Here is a 25,171-nt window from a genome sequence, read left to right as displayed (position 1 = left end):
AAACGATTCCGACTTTAACAAACTCTTAACAAGGAACGGAACAAAAAGACAGTACAATACAAGTCGCGTCTTCTCTTTTACCAAAGCTTCCCCATGAACACACAAAAACTGCTGTCGTCCACTGTGGAAACTGTGTTTTCGAGGTAATCTCAAGTGCGATTCCGACTGATTCTACCATATCTGTGTTCTGATCGGGACTAAGTTCCAGGCCGTTTGAAAAATTTAAAGACGTTGACTCAGAAAAGCAAAGGAGGGAAAAAAAGAAAGAAAGAAAACGAGTTGACACAGGGGAGGAATGTCCCCAATGTGGAACGGTCACCTCGTTTAAATGCTGCACACTGACGCTTGATGAAAAAATAAATTTCGGCAACCGATTTTCGCTGTCATACTTACATGTTAGGCCACTCCAAATATGGATTTTCTGAGCGTCACTTATTTTACAGCAATGGTGTCTAAATCAGCTATACCGATTTCGTAGACACTTTGAACTGATGTCATCTGTACCTTCATAATTTATTTTAATAAAGAGATAATACGATTTACCTAAGCGTGTCTGTTAACTCACAAGGAAGAGAACTAGAAAATCATTCAAGAAGAGATGATAAAAAATTTATGCAAGCCAAATAATGCATTTGAAACTGTTTTACTACACCTGTTTAGATCAGGCGCATCGTGGGAATTGGTGCGAACGGTATTGTAGTTAAAGTGGCTAGATGTCCAAGTGAGTAAAGATGGATCCTGTTATTATCCATAGAAATAAGTTTTGAGACTAGCGCACTACTGTGTATTATCCAGCTGTGCAGGATATAAGCTTGTTAACAGGCTGAATTTATGTGCATTAATCTCTTCTCATCTAATAAAATAATAAAATGGTCTTCTCTTCAGTTCAACGAATAACTTCATGATAAGTCCTATACTTTTTTATTTTCTACACTTATCACCCCTCCGCATCAACCAGCACGTTAAAACCAAAGTGTGAACTCAACAAGCCAGTCACGACTCACATACGGCAGAGTGTTTTCCATGGAGCAAAAATCGATTGTGAGATCTGTAATGCGGCAGCAAAACTCGTATTTCCGTAATCGACATCATTTTACAGGACCAACCGCAAACAGTATTGGGGGAATCGATTTACAAAGAGTGCTAAGCCCAAACAGTATTTGCGAGCCCATATGACCGCCCTATTAATATATTTTGTCATATCGTATAAAATATAATCGACATGCATTTAAGCTGCAAGCCACTGTGGCGTGTAGAGAAGAGGGCATTTCACATTACATCGAATATTAGAGCTTCTACTTGTTCCATTCGCGTCTACTGACTGCTGAAATGCATCTGTGCGCGTTGTAACTAGTCTGTTATTGTCTTCACCGTCTCTGTGGTTACAATATGTACCAGGATGAAGAAAATGTCTAGTTTCTGTACTTAATTACTTCTCCTTTTTGTTACTGTGTAAGTAGATTTCAGCGGGATGGTTGACGTCTTTCTATAAGCGGCTGCCATTTCAAATTTTTCAGTATTTCCGTGCCACTCTTCTTGAGTTAAACAAACCTGTCACCATTCGTACTCCCCGTCTTTGTGTAAGTTTAGTATACCTTTTTAGACCTAATGGGTATTAAATGTCGTGTGACTAGGGCCTCCCGTCGGGTAGACCGTTCTCCCGATTTAACGCCACTTCGGCGACTTGCGCGTCGATGGGGATGAAATGATGATGATCAAGACAACACGACACCCAGTCCCTGAGCGAAGAAAATTTCCGACCCAGCCGGGAATCGAAACCGGGCCCTTAGGATTGACATTCTGTCGCGCTGACCACTCAGCTACCGGGGGCGGACAATGGGTTTTGGCCTCAGATATTAAAACAATATTCTAGGATTGGTAGCTCTCTCGTTTGTAAGCCGCATATTCCCAGAATCCTAGTAGGTGGTTCACATAATTACAGTGGCTACTGAATGCTGCACGCATTCTATTGCTTCGTGTAATAATAAGAAAGTTGAGTGGAATTTTGACAGCTGTAGGTAGTTGGTAGAGTGTTTGAAGTATTAGAAAGAAACACTAAAGCAGTCTCTGCTAGGTGTCGGCGGATGCGTCACTGACGGATTTCGCGGCAGTAATACTCATCTTGGGGAATCTGAGAAAACAGCCACAGACCGCGAGAGTGCGGCATCGACCCGAGTCGACGTTTCCCCCCGTGCTTGTGGCAGAAGGTCCCGCCCCGCCACCAACCCCGTCTCCGCCCCGCCTAGACTCGTCGCGCGCGCCTCCGGCTGAGCCGGGCTGACGCTTTGGTCAGCGGGGGAGGGCAGGGGGCAGGAAGACCGTCGCGTCGCCGTCGATCATTAACGCGTGTCCCCCGGAGCGGCCACCTGCTGCCGAGGCGGAGGCGGAGGCGGAGGCGCAGGCGGTCAGCGCCGGAAGAAACCGCCGCAGCGGCCGCCCCCGCCAGTCTCCGCGCGCCGTCGCCGTCGCCGCCGCCGCCGCATGGACCACAGCCACTACGTCGGCTACCTGCTCGCCCTCCTCAAGATAGGTACTCCGCTCTGCCTCTTCTTCATTTGGTTTTGTCAACCTCATCCGCTATTCTATTTTCTTCTTCTGCTTCTACTACTACTACTACCGCTTCTGCTTTTCTCCATCTTCCTACTTCTTTTTTCTCTGCCTCGTGATGACTGGGTGTTGTGTGATGTCCTTAGGTTAGTTAGGTTTAAGTAGTTCTAAGTTCTAGGGGACTGATGACCATAGATGTTAAGTCCCATAGTGCTCAGAGCCATTTGAACCATTTTCCTACTTCTTCCTCGTCTTGTACGCCGTCTGTAGCATTACTGCTGGCGCCACTGTTAGCCCCTCTTCATCCCGATATCTTCCTTAACTACTAATGTTTTTGTCAGTGAGTCCGTGTTACACCCACACATTTCCAGCTCCCTATTATCTTTGCTAGATGTCATTCTCTGCATTCTTGGGGAAATTTATCTATGTTTTCTTCCAGTTTCGTGTTTTCTGTAAACCAGATCAGTAGTAGTATCTTCATGAAACATTTGTTAGCATAGCCTGCTTTAAATCCGACTTTAAACTAGAAGGACAAAAGTTATAGCATTACTCTGCACTCGATTATGCGATTATCCGCGTTCAGTTCAGTACTGAGGCTCGTTCAGCAACTTTACGTTCTTGCTGTACGTCTGCGCTTACTTGCATGAGAAACAGTCGCGCCACTGATTGCCGCTTCGCTTTTAGGAATCGCTAAACTTTTTGCAGAACGACTGTTCATTTTATCGGTGATACTATTTCGAGCCGCGAGAGTGCCTGTGACGTAAAAAGCCTATGTGATCCGCCTCCCGACAAAGCGTCAGCGATCGCATTATGGGATTCTCGAAGCACCGTCGGAGATGGTCCATAGCAGTAGTAACTTGTATCAGAGGTTGCACTGCCGTGCGGCTCAAAGGGCGGAGTCTCAGGTTCCCAGAATGCTGCGACAAAGCATTGTGACATAGCTGCGTATGTGCAGCAAAGAGGAAATTTTTGCGTGCTGTCGGCGTGTGAATCAAGAGGCGAAGCACATGCTCACGTGCACGAAGGTGTGTATCGACCGCGCGTTGTCATTCTATCTACCGTGCAGTTCGTCAGATGTGGATCAGCACAACAGCAAAAAAGTATTTATGGTGGGCAGATGGGTTTTATCAACGTTGTTTCTTTCTAACGCCACACCCTACCGTCTCGCTTCACAAAATGGAAGAATATTTGAGGAGGAGATCATTATTGGCTTCCAGAATATTTCTAACACTTGTGTAAAATTCATTTTACTTAATTTCCGTGTCTGTCCCCTTAATTGGAACCACAGTAGTTTGGTGGTCACAGATTTCCATTACTTGCTTATTTTCTTTGGTTATGGGTTATAAAGTAAAATCTGAAGCTCTGTCAGCTTTCCCGACTCTTTTAAAAAATGTACTCCACTCGGCTCCTTGTGTTTAGCAGGCGGGTTACCTCTTAAACCCTATTATCGAAAAAAGTGATTAACTACCCACCTATTTTTGTGTTCATTCTGTGGTATAAGTGTTTAATAATATTCTAAGAGGATCTATAACTCTCACTACCAGTCATAAACATTTTAGTTTCATACTCGTGCCGTCGATTATAATGTTGGCCACTCTCCTTGCGACGGAATTAGCTGGTTTTGGCAGGCCTACAAGCAAATGCACCCAAACTCACACATTCCCACAGGCAAAGACTCACGCGCCATTAGAAAAAGTTATTACTTGTAAACATAAAAAGTAATAATTTTAAAAATATTGCGATTATTATTTGTTATGTGTCATAGAGTGAATAACAAAACTGTACTACAGATATCAAGCATAACTTATTTTTCCGTAATTCCATTCTATTTGGTAACTGGAGAAATTATTATTACTGCATGAAGTGCAAAGATTCCGTTCGCATGATCCCCGATCATTTAGATTTAGCACCTGATAAACATTTGTAGTCTAATATTATTATTTGGGGAATTAATTTTTTTAAAGTCCAATCATGTTCCGTCAAGAGAACAGCGCTAGCACATCCATTGACATCATTACTGCATCAGAATAGTTTCAATGTTAGCTATTAATTATGATACAAACTGACTGTTCTCATGTAAAGAAAACAAAGAAATTAACATTTGCAAAAATCCTTCTCCACTGCTCTTTTTTATTCGACCATAACACCAACTCTTGCTTCTAAAGTTTGTGTACCATTATGAATTCAGTTTAGTTTGATTAAACTTTACGTACGATGCCAAGCGATCGAAATATAAATGCGAGGCACGATAACGATTAAAATAATGCAATATTGTAATAGAGATATTTCATAGAATTTGGGAAAATAATTCTGATTCTTTTTACCGCTGTATAATCTAACACGTGGTACGATTTACGTATGTTTGATCCTGGAACTTTGTTTCTGTTTCCAATCTAGATAATATCGACACCTGTAGAAAAAAATTATGCCTTTCAACTCGATATTACGGAGAACTTTTATTAAAAAAAAGTGGCTGTGCCTGAGAAATCGAAGTCAGAATTCAAAGCGCTGAGCACACACCTTGAAATAGTTTGTTGTGCATTGTGCCGGCCAAGTATTTTGTAGGGTATAACGTAAAGGTGGCGGAGATATTTATCTGGTATATTGCATGATTTATAGTTTGATAGTTTCGGGACAACATGTACACCGAGCCTACCGTACGTGATATTCTCAGTAATTATATCAATGTAGTTGTACCACAAGACGCTAGCCCTATTTTTTCATTATAGACTTCTCGAGTAGAATGGTTGTCCTTCCCCCTCCTCCTCCGTATCTTCCTTGTTCCCATCCTCCTTCCCCCTCTCTCTCTCTCACCTCTCCCTCTCCCCCCACCCTCTCTCTCTCTATCTATCTTCAATCCACTGTGGAACGGTTACTCTTCTGTACCTGGCAAGCGAAGATGTAGGCTTAAACAATATTGGATGTAACAGTGTGAGGCATGAAAGGAGCAACTAGAAACTCCACGGTAACGATTTTTTTAGTGTTATTTCACTTTTATTTTCTTGCCATTGTATGTATATTGATATGCGTTTAGTTTTCCGCTCTTATTGCGTATTTCTAAGCAACATATTTCGTTATTCTCGACGTCAACGTTTTTCATTTTCCTGTTGTTCGTTCAATATGACAAAACTGCTTTGGCAATAATGCACTAATGCGATGCGATTTTATGTTTTTGGCGTAAGACCTAATCACTAAAACCGATACCGAATCACGCTTGCATTGATGGATTCTCGTTCATCAATGCCCTGTATATATTAAGTACGAGGTACATCGTTTGTATGCAAACCTATTTTCGTTTACTTTAGATGTTTAATTTTCTGAGTTGTCATTCATTTTCCTGTAATGTACCACTCAGTCAGAATGGAAGTAAACATTTCGTGGTTTGACGTGGACACTTACGAGTGCCGACAGCAGAGTATTTCAAAGTAATTTTTCCGACTGGAGGTATCTGCTTCGAGCACTGTGTATAACATCAAGTTTGCAGTGCTCGACCAGTTGTCCAGCTTTACCTGTGGAGAGACACCCTTCGGTCGCGGCTGAATGGCTGTGGTCGGCGTCGCTCGTTATAATTTTCGTACCAGTCTGCAGCGGGCCCAAGGCCGCCACAAGTAGGCAGGAAGCGACGTTGCGTCAGAAGCGAGGCAGACAATGCCAGCCAGGAGCTCAGAGAAAACCGGTGTCCTTCTCGCTTGCTTAACCTCCTCATGTTTGCTGTCAAGATTTTTCCAACCGAATCTCGCGAGAACTTAATTGAGTCTTTGAGTGCAGTCGCCGAATTTTGAGACATTGAAGAAAGGTGACCACAGAAACTCAAACAGGTAGTTCTAGACGCCTCAGTGAATTGAAGTTCTTTTCTCTGTCTTGTTCTTCCATAGCGATAGAAGAACTGACGACGTAATGTACAGTATACCCTACAGCGAAGAAAAAATTTACAAGTATTTACTCCCGTATTTTGTCTCAGATCAACTGTGCGCAATGGTTTCTTTGTCTTTTTGCGATCGAATTCGCAGTTCTAAGGCTACGAGACACTTTAGCGTGGAGACGGGTATTGTGTGCTTCCGCAAGTATGTTGGCTTATCGTAATCCATTTGCTACTCGGCGAACCACAAATGCTTGTTGTGTCGTCGCGCAGTTATACTGACATGTATGTTGGTTAACATGAGGGTCTAGAAGTAACGTCTGCATTGACAGTCTATAAAGTAGTAGCTGACAAATTAATTAAACATCTGAGGTTCATTGTATTCACTTGCTAAACTGTCTGTTGATATATATATATCTGCCATAATGAAACGTTGGATCTATATGCATCTAAATTTTAATGACATAGCGTGAAATTTATTTATGCCCCCAATATATTTTCTCATGACGTCACAATTCATGTTATTTTATAAACGAATGTATCGTATGTGTAATTCTGAAATTTTAGGTACCACTAAGCAATGGCTTAAAATCTCCTTAAATAAATTGTAAGGCCACTGTTGCCCCGTTTGTTCCTACGTTTCTTTTGAACGGAAAGTGGTCTTTCTCCCCGGTTGGCTATAAAGCTGTATACAAAACAAACTGTTTGGAGTAATCAGCCCCCTTTGTAGCCTGTTTTTCTCAATGTGGGCCTTAATGTATAAAAATTCATTCCGTTATTAAATCTGGAAGATAGATAATGGTCAGTTGCCCTGTTATTTTCGACTGGAGGGGTGAAGCTTACCACAAGGGTAGCCAGCAGCAGATTGACCGGACGCAGAAAATAACAGAAGAGCGTGTGGCGTGGAGACGTGTGGCCTACGTACACTGGTCCAGTCCCGCCATTAGCCGCAAAGTGGCGCGTTAGGCGGAGAGATAGTGATCGCCTTCCGAGTGGCGCGTAGCCTGATGAGGGCTCGAGACCAGCGAGTGTCTGGCTGGCTCCCCTCACATGTGCGGCTTATTAGCCGCTAATGGCGAGAATTACTGCGAGAAGCTGCGGGGCGCCACGCCCGCTTTTTGGAGGGAGGCAGGCAGGCAGCGCAAATCGCGTTACTGTGGCGCCAGTGGCGCGCGCGATGCGATTATGCCGGCTGGCGGCGCGGCGCTAACTCGGGCGTCCACACAGGGGCCTGGCGGCAGCGCGCTCCTCGCGGCACCGCTCTGGGGCCAGTATTACTCTCTGCCAACTGTCTGCACGTGAAAGATGCTCTACACTGTACCAAGCGGCAAGCCCAAAGCATCCGTCCCATAATGCTGCGCAAGGTTCGTCATCCTCCTTATGAGATAGGCCCCTACGTACCAAAGACCTTTATTTGCTTTACAACGAGAAGTCGCGAAGGAGATATGGAATCTCTTGAGCTTTAATCATTTTTTGCAAAAACACGGGCAGACCTGAACAGGAAGGAAACACATGTACCTTAGCGCTGCGTCAACGTCTTTTTGTAACTGCACATAAGGAAGACTCGACACATGGAGTAGGGACTACGCATAAAATCCGGATTGCAGATAGATAAGCAATAACCAAAGTAATAAAGATCAATGTTAGCTGATTCCTCCGACAGCACTTTCCTGTAGTAACAGAACATCAGAAAAGTGTTTCCTATTAATAAAGATTAGTACAAACCAATTTAACAAGTAGCTGAACATCCATTTCGCAGAAGATACAACTGAAGAAATGACAGTGTCTTTGAGACAAGATCGGAAAAGACGAACTGAACAAGAAAGATATGATGAATATTCGGGCGTTCGCAAGGAAAGTTTTACTCAAAAATGGTTCAAATGGCTCTGACCACTTTGGGTCCTAACGTCTGAGATCATCAGTCCCCTAGAACTTAGAACTATTTAAACCTAACCAACCTAAGGACATCACACACATCCAATCCCGAGGCAGGATTCGAACCTGCGACCGTAGCGGTCGCGCGGTTCCAGACTGAAGCGCCTAGAACCGCTCGGCCACACCGGCCGGCCAAAGTTTTACTCGACGAAGGATATCTTCTCCAACATACATGGCCCTCAAATAGAGGAACATATCTATTGAACTACACCTTTGGACTATTATTTGAAATTCTGAAGATAGCAGGGATAAAATACAGGGAGCGAAAAGTTATCTACACATTGCAGTTGTAATAGTGGAAGGACATGAAAGGGAAGCAGTAGTTGAGAAGGGAGTGAGACGGGCTTCCAGTCTATTCCCGAAGGTATTCCAAGAGTACGTTGAGCGAGTTGGCAAGAAATTTGCCAGAAATTTTGAAACGGAACTCAAATTTCACGAAAATGCATAGAAAATCGTTAGGTTTGTCTGTGGCATCATAATTCCGTCAGAGATGTCTAAGGACTTGGATAGCATTTGAACGGAACGGAGAATGTCTTGAAAGTAGAATATAAGATCAACATCAACGAAAGTAAAACAATGGTAGTAGAATATAGGCCTAGTCGAATTAAATCAGGCGATGTCGAACGAATCAGATTAGGTAATGAAACACTAAAAGTAGTGGCTCAGTTTCCGTATTTGGGCAACAAAATAACTGATGATGACCAAAGGAGAGAGGATATGAAATGCAGATTGGATACAGTACGAAAAAATTTTTGACAAAGAGGAATTTATTAACGTCTAATATACATTTTAGTGTTGGGGTCTTTTCTGGAGGTATTTTTGTGTAGGATAGCCTCTCTGGATATTTCAGATAAGAGGAATAGAGAAATTTTCGAAATGTGGTGCTACAGAAGAATACTGTAGATTTGATAGTAGATCGGATAACAAATGATCGCCGGAATGGATCTGTGGAGAAAAATTTATGCGACAAGTTGACTAAATGTAAGGATCCCTTGACAGGATGTATCCTGAGGCATGATTGAATCCTCAGTATGGTAAAGGAGAGTAGTGTTGAGGGGGGGGGGGGTAAAAATAGTAAAGGGAAGCCAAAACTTTACTACAGTAAGCAGGTTCAAAAGAACGCAGGTGGCAGTGGCTGCAGAGGCTCGCACAGGATGATCTAGCATCAAGAGCTGCGTTAAAACAAACCTCGGACTGAAAAGCGTAATGGCAGCAACACGTTTGAAAAGGAGAAAAGTACAGCAATCAAACGTGTGAAGTCGGGAAAAATAGAAAGGAAGAAGCAGGAGCATTTGGGAAATACAAAGCAGTAAACTGGAGTTAAAAGTTAAGCGTGGATGGGAGTGATGTATTAGACAGATGTGAGGTACCGGGAGAAATATTGCTTACATTGGTTGGCGGACAGCGGCAGTACACTGATGACTTTGTAGCTCACCGCTGAAGGAGCAGTGGCGGCGAAAGAACGTTTGCAACTTTTGGATAAAGGCAAAGGTTGGAAGACATAGCATGGCCATAGAGGTCGTTGGGTGTAGCAGATGGAAATAATGGAAAGCGACGAAGAATAGCTAAGTAGCATTGTGAAGAACAGTACTAAACGGAGCTGAACTGGGCGGAAGAGTGGAGCGCGCCAAGACTGGGTAACTCGGATCAGGCAGCGACAGGGGCACACCACGAGTCGCGGATCGCAGAGGGTGGCCTGCGATGGGCGTGAGGAGGCTCTTGTGCCGACGGGGGCCGGCTTGTAATTCTGGCGGCAGGCGGGGCGACGCGACGCGCCGGCGATTATCTGTCGCCGCTTTCCACAAAGGAATGCCTCCGGCAAGTGTCTGCCGTCGCCGTGCCAAGCGGTCTCCAGCTGTCGTCCCGCCATAACAGTTAGTCGCGACTGCTCCGTTCCGTTCTTTTTGCGTAACTCTCATACAAACACTCCTTTTTGCGAATGGGCACCGTTGAATGTAACACAAAATTCTCTTGAACCGCTAGTAAAAGTATATCACGTATATCACGGATTGCCGAAGTATAGTTAAGTCAATACAAAAGACAAAAACCTGGCCAGCGAGAATCCTTATTTATTTATTTTTGCTTTCTAGGGCAAGAGGATATCATGTGTGGTGTAGGGGTAGCGTCTTTGATTAGTAATCAAAACGTTCTCGGTCCCGGATTTGAATCTTGCCACCGCTTACATTCTGAATAAATATCATCAGCAGTTGCGCCCGAAGACGTCCGGCATAAGAAGTCACGCCTGATTCAGCCATCGACCTTGTCAGAGACGGCGGGGGAACGAGCACAGATTCGGAACACTCTGTTACCCTTGGGGTAGGAGAAGGCGGAAGAATCGGCAATGATCAACGTTATGAGGATGCAGAAGGCAATGGAAACCACTGCATTAAAGGCACATAATGTGTATATACGGGACATGTGATCGATAACTGAAAAATGTCGTGATGGTCTCTCCCTTGGCAAATGATTCCGGACTAGTCCCCCATTCGGACCTCCGGGAGGGGAATGCTAAAGGGGAGGTGATCATGAGAAGAAGATTGAATAACTAAGAGTGGACGACCAAGAACGAAGCGCTCGGATTAAGAAAGGTGTAAGACGGGGATGTAGTGTTTCACCCCTTCTGTTCAGTCTATACGTCGAAGAAGCCATGACCGAAATAAAAGAAAGGTTCAAGAGTTGAATTACAATTAAAGGTGAAAGGATGTCAGTGATAAGATTGGCTGATGACACTGCTATCCTCAGTGAAAGTGAAGGAGAATTACAGAATCTACTGAATGGAATGAACAGTCTAGTGAGTACAGAACATGGATTGAGGGTAAATCGAAGAAAGACGGAAGTAATGAGAAGTATCAGAAATGAGAACAGTCAGAAACTAATCATCGGGATTGGTCATCACGAAGTAGATGAAGTTAAGGAACTCTGCTGCCTAGGCAGCACAGTAACTCATGACGGACAGAGAAAGGAGGGCATAAAAAACAACTGGCACTGGCAAAAAGGTCATTGCTGCTCAAGAGAAGTCTATTGGTATCAAACATGTAACTTAATTTTAGGAAGAAATTTCTGAGAATGTACGTCTGGAGAGTACTGCATTAGAAAAGGAATATGTGGAAAACACTGACGTGGAGAAGGATGAAAGGACATCTGCTAAGACATCAGGGAATGACTTTCATGGTACTAGACGGAGCTGTAGAGGGTAAAAGTCGTAGAGGAAGACATAGATTGGAATACATCCAGCAAATAATTGAGGACGTTGGCTGTAGGTGCTACAATCTGATCAGGTTAAATAAATAAATACTCTGAGATGAAGAAGCTGGCACAAGAGAGGAATTCGTGGCGGTCCGTGTCAAACTAGTCAGATGACTCAAAGAAAAAAGGAAAAAAAAAAGGAAGAGTGGCGTCTGACAGCGGTACATTATTATTTAGAGAGAGATTGTAGCCCACACGAAATCCTATCAGCAATCGTTCTTCCGGCGAGCGGATCGCGACTGCAGCAGAAAAAGGGCAGTGGCACTGGTACTCAAAGTATGCTCCGCCACACACCGTAAGGCGGTTTGTGGTGTATAGATGTAGAGCATTTGTGAGAAATATTGGCATACGTTTTTTGTATAATACATATGCACAGGTTTTTAAAATTATAAAAACAATCGGTTGGACATTTCACTTTTAAGTTAAATGTTTCTTTTTAAAAGCATAAGGGGAAAGCTAATGTTGGCTGGATGTATCGGTACAAGCGGGACAGAATACCAGGGCTGAAAATCAGGGATAGAGCGGTAGGGTGGCAGGCGTCACCTTTGTGGAGAGGACATGCGGTGAGGGAGGGCTCTGTAGCTGCTAGGCGCACAGTCCCTAAAAACCTGTAGTTACTGCAAAGAGCAACACCCTGCCGCCATTGGTGAATCTCACCGACCCCATCGGTATTAGCACTGGCCGTATCGGACGAGGCCACAGCACACGGTGCACAGATATTCCACGATCCCGTCTTGACGGTATTGAAAGAACGCTCGGAAGGAAACAGTAAGTAAAGGAGCTGAAGTGTGATTCGAAAGCAGCGCGCGACTTATCTTTTCGGCAGAGCGGTGATGTCATACGCCGCTTTCGAGTGTCTGATGCCGCGCGATTATAGGCGTGCGTGAATGGAGAGTTGTCCATTGTTACGTTAAAGGATTGCCACCGGGTGGGCGCACAGATACTGTCGCGCAGCTTGTGAAGAAATCTGTGTGAAATCTTATGGGACTTAACTGCTAAGGTCATCAGTCCCTAAGCTTACACACTACTTAACCTAAATTATCCTAAGGACAAACAGACATACCCATGCCTGAGGGAGGGCTCGAACCTCCGCCGGGACCAGCCGCACAGTCTATGACTGCAGCGCCCTACCCACACCGCTCGGCTAATCCCACGCGGCCCGCGCAGCTTGTGTCGGCACTGTCACCGTACTGGAACTGCACTTTTATGAGACCGTAATTCACCGTTCAAACGGTTTCGATTCGAGTACGGTACCAGTTCAACAAGTAGCCTTATACGTAGATGATCACTTGTTCCTTCCCATTCGTGTTAGACGTTTTACACTTTCAAATCTTCGGCCAGCCACCTTACTTCAGCTCCGTCGACAAAATCTCGGCGGACTTCCTTGTCCAACTGAGCTAGAGCACTCTGTACTGTGCCCACCCAGACTACCAGTGTTACAATCTCAGGTTCTGTAAATGGCGCCTTCACTTCATTTCCGTGCCGCAATGACACATTCACCAGAATGTAAAGTTTCGCTGAAAAGTGTGAATTTGCGACTTGTTAATGTTCTAAAATTCACTGTTCAACTAATGGTTTGCCTTTTACTGGGATAAACGCAATAACGAGCGTATCGGTTATCGATCCTCCTACAGCTAAGAGAGCGCTGTTTTGGCCACAGACGAGCCAGTTGGGTCTGATCGACCGCCCTGTCATCCTTCAGCCAATGGCGTTAAGGGGATGCGGTATGGAAGAGCGTGAGGTCACGACACTTCCTCTCCCACCAAAGACAGTGCCTGGAGTCGAACATGTGCCTTCGGCATGGCAGTCTGCACTGTCCACTTGGCTATGGAGGCGGACTCCTTCACCAATCACAATGAAAAAGTTATTTTTCATATAGAAAGGCTAATTTTCCGCCACGCGATGCATTTGCTGAATTCTGGCCACATACATCAAAAAAGCTTTTAGGAAGCCTTATGAATTCAGAGTTCACTGGCTGACAAACGCTCTTCATTGTCCAAAACGCTACTTGACAATACATACAGAGATTAAGTTCCTGCAGTGTATACATAACAATATTTCATACAGTGTATGCTACTTTTAGTTAATAACGATATTAACGCACAGTTTCTCTATCTCTTAGTAACTCATACGCTTTTGTGAATAATAATTAATCATTTCCTAATTTTTGGAGCATAATTTAAACTTGATTCATTCTTACACTGTTATACAAAAAATGAAGTCTTACAGTTAAAATAAGTTGAAATTATGGTATATTAGGTAAAATCAAACACATTTGTTTACTCAGGAGGTATACTGCTGTAAATCAGTATAGGTCAAAGTTACAAAGAAGTATTTGCAACATAATCCAAAGTCTTAATGCACAAGGTACCGTGAACTTGTTAATAGCAAATCTTTCTCTGAAATAAAGACCCTCAGTCAAATGCAGCGCAGTAGTCACAAAAACAAATATTACCATCTGATTAAAGAGAATTTTGAAAACATAGCCCAAGAAGTAATTTTTTATTTACTAGTTAGTTTTTGTCCGTAAATTGCATAAAGGACAGGAAGAGCGTTTATTTGCTCTAGGAGAGATCCCTGATTCAGTGCAGATGCTCCTCTCTCCTACGTTTGAGTGGGGAAACTGCATCAGCGTGGCGAGTCGGTCACTTTTAACCGCGGCCCTCTGGGTACAGGTCGAGTGTCTCAGCTGGCGCACCGCTGGCTGGTGTATCGACGAACGCTACCGAGTGTTGCGGGCTGGACATGCGTCATTCTGATGTCCCGACTCAGTGTCCAGTCGCTCACTGCAGTGATCCCACCCAATCTGTGGAGAGCGTATGGAGGATGGGACGTGGGAAAGCGTTAACGAGGTGTGCCAGCGTCACGTGAGGCGCCGATACGTATCGCTTTTCTAATGGCAGCGCGCCCCTTGCGCCTCGCTGCTCCCAAAGGCTTCCCCAGGTGAAAGTGTGGCTCTGGCATCACGAGCACCGCTCCCAACCCGGTCCTGCTGTATTGCCCAATGCTGCTAATGTCTGGCCAGTTCGCTGCGCAGCTCTGCATGTTCAGAAGTCTACAGTATGGATCGGAAATCTCCTGGAGATATTTTCTGAGTATGTTGGTATGAGCGACCCTGGTTTCAGGAGGCTCGTAATGGAGTAATAATGCAATTCTACCAAGAAGAAAAAAAAAAAAATTGAGGAAGGGGGGGGGGGGAGAGTGCTGTAGGAAATCAAATAAATTGGAATTACACTGCCACCAGAGATCACACATCCGTTATCGTTACAGCGATTCTGTAACAAATACGTACGAAAAATCCGCGCGCATAGCCACGGTTTGGGGGAGAGGGGTGGGGGCTTCTTTGGTGCTCGGTTCCTATTCGACCTAGGAGCAAGGGATAAAAGGTTGTTGTTTCTTATAGCCCGGATCATCGGCCGTTTGTGTAGCCATTCGAACACATGTCTTGCTGTTACAGTATGTTAAGCAGGGTTTGTACGAAAAACCGGAACTGGCTCCCAGAGAAATTGTGCGAATCGATTAATTCCTTTTCCAGAAGATTTTAATTGGGCTGAAATTACTGCTCATCTGACGGCGTGATTTGAAAGTGTGCCTTTCGGATTTTACGTGCAAACTCAGCGTTAAATAACTTAGGACGGGGGCAAGACTTATGGCTCAAATTTGGTCCGTCAGTGTATCGGATCTTGTTCTAAGATAAGTTTCAACCGTTTGAAAAAACCTTACCTCGTGTGGATTTTACGTTCAAAAATAAATAAATAAATAAATAAAAAAATAAAACATTATTCTGGGACGTTTCTGAAGCGCGCCGCTTCTATACTTGTACGAATGGGTTCAAGTTCTCCATGAAGGTAGGTTAATGAATAAAGTTAAAAAGATTTTTGTATATCCAATAATCTTTATCAGTCGGGATTTTAAGTGCAGAAAACATGTTTTTCTAAGGAGGTTTCTGAAGCGCGCCACTTCTGTACTTTAAACTGGTACGAATCGGTTCAAACTTTGCACGAACGTAGATGAATGGATAAAGTGAAAATGAAATTATTTTTAACCACTAATCCTTATCCGTTGTCGAGGTACGATGATTTAAAATCGAAGCCAAATGTCGCAAGTGACTTGATTGCGCGGAAACAGTTTAAAGTGAATCAGGTAAATAAAAAGTTGGTTATTACGATAAAACTGAAAATTCGCTTTCGGACATCTAGCTTCATCCGGATTCTACGACCTAAAGAGAATATTTTACCCGCGCCACTTCTGTGTTTCAGACTTTTGCGAATCGGTTCAAATTTCGTACGAAGGTATACAAATACACATATTTAACGGTCGTCATGTTGTTTTGTGAAAGCGTTTTCCTTTGCCACGACATAAGCAACATGTTTGAAAGGCATTAAAAAAACCTATACCGGACCAGTCGCTGACCGGGTCAACAAAAATCTACGAGTACATCGGTTGCCAAGTATGGCAACTAATGTCAGAATTACGGTCGTAGATGTTGTGAACCAGAATAGCACAAAAAAGACGAATATCTCCTGGGCAGAGTTAGGGATGTAAAAGAAGGCAGATAGCTTTTCGACATATCTGGCAGCTTGGAAGGTATTTAAATCATAACAACTTGACCTATTCACGCTTTTTTACGAGTTAACCCTACTTACCCAGCGCAGTGAGCTGTCTTAGCTGCAAGGTTTCGTGCACCTGCATCTTGCAATTTATAAGCTACATTTCCTGGTCCTGTGGCCAAAACGGCAGCCGTAGTAAACAATATAATTGGAATGAGGAATCGAATGCCTGCCTCGAAGTGCGGCATATTTTGTTTACCCTGTATAATATCGGACGGCTGAAGGGCATACATATAATAATTCAAATGGTTCTGAGCACTATGGGACTTAACTTCTGAGGTCATCAGTCCGGTAGAACTTAGAACTACTTAAACCTAACCAACCTAACGACATCACACACATCCATGGCCGAGGCAGGATTCGAACCTGCGACCGCAGCGGCCGCGCGGTTCCAGACTGTAGCGCCTTTAACCGCTTGGCCACCACGGCCGGCCATAATATTTCACAGGGTGGATTTGGTTTCATGTTACTTTACTTGACACGATGCATTATTTTACATTACATGCTTACTAATACTAACAAGTAAAAAATGCGCGAATATGTGGAGATGTGATTTTAATGTCTTTGAAGCTGCCATGTAAATCGAAAAGCTAGTTCTCTTCTTTTACATTCCTAACTCTGCCCAGAATATATGCGCCTTTTTGTGCTGTGATAGTAGAATTTTTCATTTTGGTACCAAAATACTCTGAAAATATCACTGAACAGCGTCCGAAATATTGTAGACGGAGTCAAGTTTCACTCTGTACATCCACACACAAAAAGATAAAAAATTCGTGCACTCGGATTTCACATAGCCGTTCCCTTCATGTTATCGGTTCAAAAATGTTTGTGACAGAATTTCGTTCTGCGCATATGTTTCCGCTGGAAGTCGGACGTCAAAGACGTGAAGAGTAAATCGCGTAACACTCGCCAGAGAGTATGACGGGAGAGCAGCAGACAGCTGTTAGCCCGCAGAGGGCGGGATTAGCGGAGAGCCGCGGCCGGCCGCGGCCGCATGTGACGCGCGCTCTGCGAAGCTGGGCTCGATTCGGAATTTGGGAAACGGCGCGGCGCGGCAGAGCCTTAATTAAGATGACGCGGCAGCGATGGCGCGATACGGCGCGGCAATTATCCGCCGCTAAGTCGGCTGCCTGTGCGCTGCCGCTGCCGCTGCCGCATGATAGATAGATGGCCGGGGCGCCAGATAATTCAAAAGCCCTGCTGCCGCGCCGTGCCGTGCCGTGCGCTGCAGCCGCCGCCGCGGCCGTGTGTGATTGCTGCTGGCCGGCCGAGGCAATCACGCCGCCCGTAAAAGCCGGACGGCCGCGCCGCCGGCCCGGACTGCGCGTAATTTAGTGTCGCCGGGCGGCGCCCTACTAATTGGACTAATTAACTCCGTGACACGTCTGCAGTGCGAGATGACACCGCAGCGGCCGCCGCCTCGCTTTGACACGGCCGGCCTCCGGATGCTGACGTTAAAGCTAACACTAACACTACCGCCGCCGGCGAGTTCTCGGAGTGCCGTGCACGCGTGGCTCGCAGCGCGGGGTAAACGAGGAAAAGGCACGTCCGTTGGCGCTGCCCGTAGCTGGTTGCCGTTTGCTGTCATTACACAAAGGAATCCCAGGTGCTGTCGTTTCTGACCAGCTGTCTGTTGTGGCGTCTTACGAGGAACCACTCGAGTGCGAGGTCGCAAGTTCAATCTTCAAAAATGGTTCAAATGGCTCTGAGCACTATGGGACTTAACATCTGAGGTCATCAGTCCCCTAGAACTTAGAACTACTTAAACCTAACTAAACTAAGGACACCACACACATCCATGCCCGAGGCAGGATTCGAACCTGCGACCGTAGCAGCAGCGCGGTTCCAGGCTGAAGCGCCTAGAACCGCTAGGCCACATTGGCCGGCCTTCAATCTTCAGTAAGGCTATTTTGAGAGTGCTGCGTTAACAATTATGAGAGGAAAAATGTTAGCTGCTTATGATTCACCACGTGCGTCAGGACGACGACAGAAAATGAGTGTCCGCAAGGTGCTGAGATCAAGCTTTTACGGGATATATGTATTACACTTCACAAAATGGACATCGCCGACATTCAAGAAATATTCAGAACTTGCACTATGAACACCGAATAAAAAATAGCACGCCACAGTGATCACAAAAGTTCGCACCATCGAGATCGAAGGCGAACTCCCTGGGAGTTACAAACCGTGCAGGACCTTCAGCTAGGTGTCCACTGTTAAAGAACGCATATAGTGTGACATTGGCGTAAGAGGGTGATGACAACTGGTGGAATGTAAGGTCATGCAACAGAATGCGAAACTCTCTGTCGTGGAAAGATTCGTGAAACTACCTGTCCTTTAATGTGTAGCTGCAGATAGTGCGTTAATATGTTTTATAAGCTCGGAAAAAACAAAAATCGGAAGACTCAATTTATTCAATCGTTCCAGGCGCTATGAACTGCCATATCAGCCGGGGATTAGCCGAGCGGTCTAGGCGGCAGAGGTTCGAGTCCTCCCTCGGGCATGGGTGCATGTGTTTGTCCTCAGGATAATTTAGGTTAAGTAGTGTGTAAGTTTAGGGACTGATGACCTTAGCAGTTAAGTCCCATAAGATTTCACACACATTTGAACGTTTTCGAACTGCCATATCAAACACTTTTCAGAAAAGACAGTATTCTCTAAAGGAGTGTGATATTTATACGAAGGGCAGAAATCAAGCGAAGGCAAGTTATTTTGACCAGCTATTGGCCAAAAGCAGTCCTCACAGCTTACGCCCATTTTCCCACTCTTGCTTGCTGTGACGTAAATATTTCCTTGCGTGTTCCAGTTCTGTAACACTCAACTTACGCAACCATCGACTGCTTCTCTTAAATCACTGTAATCTATATCGCGCGCAATTTGATGTGCATAGCGTAGTAGGTCATTATCATGCACATCCAGTAAATTGCATCGAGCATCCTTGAAACGCGCAACCACCAATTTTTGAAACAAGTGCGCTTTGTCCTCCGTTGAATACACGTAAATTTTCTTATGCACTACGCGGTCATATTTCTGCGGACTTACTCGAAATGTGTTCATAATTGCTTTTTAACTGTGCTGCGGATGATCTTCTATGTACGTAACTATGTTTACTACCCGCTCCTTGGACAACGACTGTCCTTTACTGCGTTTGACTAGAAATAGGATTTGTGGCTCCCTGTCCGACAAGGATGATGAACTACATGGCTCGATATCTCTTTCATTATCACTTTCATTTGTTAATACTCCTCGTGTATATTTCCCGCACAGTCGAGCGTATACGACACCATAAATACCACTGAGTCATGCCGGCCGCGGTGGCCGAGCGGTTCTAGGCGCTTCAGTCCGGAACCGCGCTACTGCTACGGTCGCAGGTTCGAATCCTGCCTCGGGCATGGATGTGTGTGATGTCCTTAGGTTAGTTAGGTTTAAATAGTTCTAAGTTCTAGGGGACTGATGACCTCAGAAGTTAAGTCCCATAGTGCTCAGAGCCGCTCAAGCGGTTCCTTTTCAGCGAGCGACCTGCTACAGTCGTGTTCTTGTGCTTCACCAGAAAATGTTGTGTACGAGATCTGAGAAAAGATAGTGCTGCACCTCGACCCATTTCCGCAATGAGTTCAATTAGTGATTTTCGTCTTCAATGTAGGATTATATGATTTCACATAAATCTGTATTCGTACCTCCTACTGCCCCAAACACTGCTGCAAGTCTTTTTCCCGAGGCTACACAGATTTTGATCGTGTCGAAACATGGTCATCGAAGTGGATGAAACGTAAAATCGAGTTGTTCGCATGCGACTCAGATTGACATAAAATGCTAATTACTACAATTCTGTATCAATCATATTTCCCTCTAAGCGGATGGTGTCACAGTGGGTATGAAATAAATTCTCACTAACGCTTATAAGCCCCTGTTGAGAGCCAGAAATGAAAAGTTATTATCATCTCGCTCCAAATATAGCCCTTGCTTATGCAGTCTGTTATGACATGTTGAACCATCCGTTCAACCGACCAGTGATGACTAATATGAAACACAATCTTATAAGACGGCATACTGCTATAATGGTTAACCAACTGAGCTAGTCGAACACGCCTCACGCTCCGAGAAAGTTACAGCTCGTGGTCGTGCGGTAGCGTTATCGCTTCCCGCGCCCGGGTTCGGTTCCCTGCGGGGTCAGGGATTTTCTCTGCCTCGTGATGGCTGGGTGTTGTGTGATGTCCTTAGGTTAGTTAGGTTTAAGTAGTTCTAAGTTCTAGGGGACTGATGACCATACATGTTAAGTCCCATAGTGCTCAGAGCCAAAGTTACAGCTCATCATCTGTCCAAGTCTTCCGAAATCCATTCCTTAAGGTCTCAATCAACATTCACCAATATAAAATAAAAACAATACTGCAGTGGTGACGGATATGTGATGCGCTTATGTGGAGAATTTCGATGCTCTAACCGCTCACATCACCAGTAAATTTTGGCATAACGGGGAAAATAATGTCTTGTCTAGGAAACAACAGTTCCACTACTGGGGCGTTAATTGTCATACGTTTCTCTTAACTGTCTCAAATCTTCCGGCAGAAAATTTAGCATCATATTTCCGAGTTTCTTGTGCAATAATCTCGTATTCGAGGAACAGTGGACATTAGAACGTTCGCCAGGATCGCGTTTGAAAAAAAATTCCTTCAGTTATTGCTTCAAATGTGCACTGAATATACTTTTCTCTATCGTTCTGTGAAAATTAGTACTGTTCGAGTGATGAACTTAATGAACTATGAAACAATTCGTCTAAGGAGTGCTCGAAATAACATTTTTTAACTTCATCAAAACAAGTGAATTGTTTCTCTCCGTTGTATTAATCAAGAGAAGGCGTTTTCTGTTAATCTCACGTCATTTCATATTGTTCATTTGAGTTTTGACTTTTACGAGGGGACAGTGTTTGGTGTATTTTATGGCCTAAGAGATATTTTTAATATGCTCTCGGTAAAACGGGCAATGAGGTACATTCTAGACACGTTCTACGAGCGGCTCATAGGTAAATGAAATTTCGTGTCATTGTGAATACTCTTAAGACTGTTCTGCGTGGAGTGACAGGAGTTCCAAGACATTGCTGCAACACTTTTCCTTATTCCACAAGACATTGTTTGATTCGCATTGAGATTAGTTTAGACTAACTGAATACACGGAGGATGTCCGAGGCCTCCACAACATGTAGTGGACGTTGGTTAAGCAACAACTTCCCTTTCCGCCTCTTTTTTTTTTTTTTTTTTTTTGAGTAACTGGCAAAGAGAAACGAAAAAGGCAAGCCATCATTAAAGTTTTTCACAAAAATCTATTTCCCGATGAAACTTGACCATGTAATCTAGGAAAGGTACATTCGCCCCTCCGCATGGACTGCCATAAGGACAGACGCAGGGCTGCATTACGTTGAGATAGTGTCTTAAACTGTGTACCGCGCAGACTGCTGTAGACTTTATCCCGCTCCGATATCTGGGGCACGTCAACACGCAGGAGCGCATAGCTGCCTCCTGCCGCTCTTATTAGGCCGGCTGGGACGGCGGGAGAAGAGGCGCGGAGCATTACAGGCAGCGCGCTGCAATTACTTAGGGCCGCCGCCATTAGGCGCGCCGAGCGGCCACCATTAGCCCTATTTACAGAGCGGCCGAAACGACGGCGCTCCGTCCTGCCTCGGGTTCACTTCGTGACTCCCGTGCCGGCCACGGCCGCCGTCGACCAATGTGCGTGGTTTCCCTCCTTCTGGGTTCGTTTCAGCTCGTCCTAATACTGTCTCACATCTGTCTGTTGGATCAAGTATTCCAGCTATGATTTCAAAAGGACGATTGGAGCTGAGGAACAAGTAGGTGTAGGCTACCCTTTTAAAATCTTTGTGATTTCCACGGCTCACAGCTACCTGTACTTAACATGTCTCTAAAGTACCTCCTATCCGTTGGCGAGCAGAAGGCTCCCATATTCGTCCGTTGCAGAGGTTCTCAAACTATGGGACACTCGTGACTGAGAATTAAGTGGAGAAGAGAAGACATGGTTTTCCACGAAGGAGGGAAGACGTCGATCTAAGTCCGAAATGCAATTCCTCTTCAGATACTCATAATTTTTTCTCCAAAAACCTCTGTGATTTAAGAACGAACAGCTCTCCAACGAAAGTAGCCACTTGAAGTATCACACTATGTTTCTCTAAATTCAGGCGAATCCATCGTATTAAAATTTGAGTATGATGTCACGATGAAATGAACGTATTTTCTGTGGTTGAGATTCACACAAATCTTGTATAGGCCTAAGTTCTGGTTAGAACTAAAAACGTCTGTGATCTTCAAAAAACGTTTGTAATATTGTTATTAGTTCTTCAGTTAGTATTCTATTTATTTATTTTAACTGTAATTATGGAAAAAGAAAATCTCAAGTTCTTTAGGACAGACTTTAAAAGAAGGTATCTTGAGATGCTCAGAAATTTGCGAATTGTATAAATCCAGAATAAGACTGTACAGGAAATATTAGATTTCGCCCAGCGTTTTGCGTCTTAAATGTCGTATGCGAGTATTATACTGTCAGTAATTTCATACACTGTTACAATATTTCGTTGTAAACGAATATATTGATTTCATTCACTGTTTCGCAGCTTACGTTTATGTGTTACAAAAGTACATTATCCACTGTTATTAATTTCTCGCAAGCGCACAAACAGAAATGTTGTCGGCTAGAAGAATCTGAAATAAATATGATTCAAAGTGTGAAACACAAAAACCACTTGCTAGCAAATAAATGTAAAATATTAATTTTAAAACGACGCGAGGGTGTTTGAGGGAGTGAGAATGATGATTTTTATGTCATGACACTGGGGGAGGCATGCAGATCCAAATATTTGTGAATCTCTGGGCTAAATGAAAGAGCGTACTGCGTGCTGTTGTTCTTTTTACTTTCACGGTCTCTTCATAGTTTCTGCAGATTCTTTCTGCTTTTTGCTTCCTCATTTACAAGAACTGATTTTAAATAACATAACTGAAAGTTATAATGTTCTGCCATTTATAGCCATGCACATCTATGGAAACTATAGTTCACTCTCCAACAATAAAATATGTTGCTCCCTCACTTATAAAGTGTACTTTTACACTTTCTTTTCTTATTTCCGAAATTTAATGTTTCTGTGTCATCATCATACATAAATTTCTTCATACTGTTCATAATGTAGATGCATTCTACACGGCTATAAATCTCTCCTATTCGTTATCTTCCTTACGATACCGAACAACGTTCCTTATCATGGCAACTGTTCCTACGTTGTTTCGTTCCACTTTCCGTGTCGTTCACATTGTGTTTAGCCTTTTCCGAGACGGTGTTGAAAGGATAAAAGGTCTTTCAGTAAGAGCTTTGTTGATACTCTCTGCGTTTTCTGCGACCCATCGATTCGCGGTGCTTCCCCTCTTCTTCCAAGTTGTCTGACCTGTCAGCTCTCATGCAGTGTTATTGCCAATTTTCCGCAATTTTCACATCGTCCGAAGTTTTTCGTTACTCGCTGCACGTACCTCTCGCATTCCCGTCCCTCTCTTTTTTGACACTGGAGCGTTATTAATTAATTAGTTGTATCAGCTTTAGTATTCTAAATAACTGTATCACCTATGCCTATAAGTTTCTTTGGTAGCAGTAGTTTGTCCTTAGAAACTGAAAATGCAGAGAATCTTTGTCAACTTTTTAGGATGGTCCCACAAAGCCATCTCAGTTCTTGGTACTTTTTTGTGGGTTTGGGTTCTAGGATAGTGTTCGTGTTCTTAAAGCATTACTTGCCTTCCTGCCACAAATAGAAGCCACTACAAGTAAAAAAAAACGGCTTTTTAATTAACATTCGTTTCGTCTTGGACGTTGTATATCGATTAGTTGGTGCTGAGTCTTATTACGATCTGTTCACTTGCTGGCACTCGAGCATTTCATTGTGTGCTATGACTGCAGCCGTGTAATTAGCCACGTTAATGTGAAGGACAGGAAAATAGTGAACAAGTAGCAACGTGGAGTCATACTGTACATCGGTGACCTGTTTTCTGTGTAATATTGCGTGTCTAAATGATTTTCTTTTTCTTTTTGCACTACATGCTGCACGCTGTTAATGGAGCGAGAAGTAGACTTTTACGCATAACGTTCTCCTGTTTTTATGTCTTTCTTGGGAATCCATTGCCATATAATACGAGCACTGAAGCTGCACCAGTGGCACCTGTATTAGCAAGACAGTTGCTGATAAGCGCTGTGCCTGTGACTGACGCGCCCGCCCCTCCCCTCCCCTCGCCTGCAGTGCCGGGCAGCGATCTCGTGTCGCTCTGCCCCTCGGCCAGCCTCGTGCAGGTGCGGCCCTCCACTGCAGCGCTATCGGAGCGCCATCTGTCGCTCAGATAGCAGCTTATTGCCTCTCCAGCGGCCCCCTGCTGCGGTGTGACTGCGCGTAATTCCGGCAGCACCGGCGCTCTTATCGACACCGCCACTCGCCTTCTGCAACTGTTTTCCCACGCACTCTGAAAGCTAATGAAGTCGTCACCGCGCTAGCCGAAGTGCCTGCCGGGCCGATCTAGTTCGGTGGGTCCAGCAATCCCTTGACTTGAGCTCTGTTTATATGTATTTGGGTGTCAAGTCTGCCCTGTTCCCAACAGTTTTGTTTGACAAGCATTGCATTTGTATCTAGTCAAGGTAATTACGCATCCAGCGATCGGGTTTGCCTGAACCAGTGTGGCAAACCGCCTCAAACCCACAGCCACCAACCCTGCGCCCCCCACTGTATCACGCAGTTTGTCGCCGTTACACGACTGGATCACATGAGCGCTCACCGGTCTGTAGTCCGATTAAAATTACTTCACTGTTGTTTACAATTCATGCGCTGGAGCTGATTAGCTCCAATCAGAGCACTCGGTGTCACACCCGAAACGTTCGCCGTCGCCAAACTTCCTTAACAGTTTGTCAGTTCACTTGCAGTTCCTTGTCTGTCATTCTTTCT

General features: G+C 44.4%; 1 protein-coding gene across 3 annotated transcripts in view; it reads left to right on the top strand.

Annotated features, from left to right (window-relative positions):
• The window catches only part of LOC124620099 (paired box protein Pax-5-like), a 263,562-nt gene that overhangs the window by 26,986 nt on the left and 211,405 nt on the right, over positions 1-25,171 (top strand). The gene's annotated exons all lie outside the window — the stretch shown is intronic.

Source organism: Schistocerca americana, chromosome 1, assembly GCF_021461395.2.
Source record: "Schistocerca americana isolate TAMUIC-IGC-003095 chromosome 1, iqSchAmer2.1, whole genome shotgun sequence".
NCBI classification, from domain to species: domain Eukaryota; kingdom Metazoa; phylum Arthropoda; class Insecta; order Orthoptera; family Acrididae; genus Schistocerca; species Schistocerca americana.
The sequence above is the reverse complement of the archived record's forward strand: the minus strand, read 5'-3'. Positions and strand labels throughout refer to the sequence as shown.